Raw genomic sequence first — 1,396 nt, 5'->3', positions numbered from 1 at the left:
CGTTAACACAAATATTTCAATTAGTCTTCAGTATTATTATTATTATTTCAAAAAGATTTTAGTAACTTTTTAGCAATATTTCAGAAAAGCTGCAAATTTCTTAGGGCCGATTGTTCTAAGTGTTAGGTAGCTTACCTGATGGTTAAAAAGTATAGTATACGTAACACATACTATACATATATGTATGCTTTTTAACTATCAGAGGTAAGCTACCTGACACTTGGAAAAAACGGCTTTTAGTATAATTTTTCAGAAACCTTTCTATAAAGTTTCAAGTGTAAGAATCGCGGACATTTTACAGTTTCATAGCTGTCTCAGAGCTATTGCAGAAACATTTTGCGATATTTCTGAAATATTTCTAAGAGATTTTTGTAACCTTACAGAAACCTTTCTATAAGCTTTCAAGTGTAAGAATCGCGGACATTTTACTGTTGCAGAGCTGTCTCAGAGCTATTGCAGAAACATTTTGCAATATTTATGTTTCTATCTATCGTATATATACGTTTCAATCTATCACATGAAATATTTCTGAAATATTTCTGAAAGGTTTTTGTGCTGTATGGGTAGTCATCATCTAGAATATTCCATCGTTCGGCTGAACGTTTCTGCCAACGACCGACTTGCGGTGACTCCGCACAAGAGCCCATGTCAACAAAACAGAATTATTATTGGTATCCGAACAGCCGTCGATCACAGTGCGTGCACGTGATCAGGTGTCTCTTCCGCCGATCTCCAATATAGCGATTATCAACTGCTTCTACATTTAAAATCCTCCCTTGCTGGCCGACGATTCCATGATGATGATGAGGTTTTAATGACAAAGAGATACGCTTGGTATCTCGCTATAATAAATGTCTCAACAATAGCGCGGATGATGTAGAAAAATAGCATAAGGTGTATATTTCAATTAACAACACATATTTTCAGCACATATAATTCTTGCTGTTTTTAACAGACGTTGGAACTTACTTTCTGGATATCCATCGTATACATATGTATACATAAAACTAATCCCTGGTAGCATAATAGTATACATATTGGTGTAATATTGGAAAATAATTGCTCAACATTGGTTCAATATTGTAAGACGGACACCTCTTATTTAGTTACTAATCTATTGTGTAATATCGATTTAATATTGTATCATTATTAGATCAATATTATTAAATCAATATTAGCTGAATAATATTCATATCAAGTTGCTAAATAATGTCGAATGCACTTTCAATATAAATCCAATGTTTTATAATTATTATTGTGCCATGTTTGCATTTATTTGTTCCATGGATAATATTGACTTTACTTTAAGAAATGTTGATGAATGCATTTCCAATATAATCAATATTGGATGAAGTTTTAGCCAAACTATGCAGGGTGAATCTTATAGCGTTTTCGA

Source organism: Vollenhovia emeryi, unplaced genomic scaffold, assembly GCF_000949405.1.
Source record: "Vollenhovia emeryi isolate VEMERY1.0 unplaced genomic scaffold, V.emery_V1.0 DF939321.1, whole genome shotgun sequence".
Lineage (NCBI taxonomy): Eukaryota > Metazoa > Arthropoda > Insecta > Hymenoptera > Formicidae > Vollenhovia > Vollenhovia emeryi.
The sequence above is the reverse complement of the archived record's forward strand: the minus strand, read 5'-3'. Positions refer to the sequence as shown.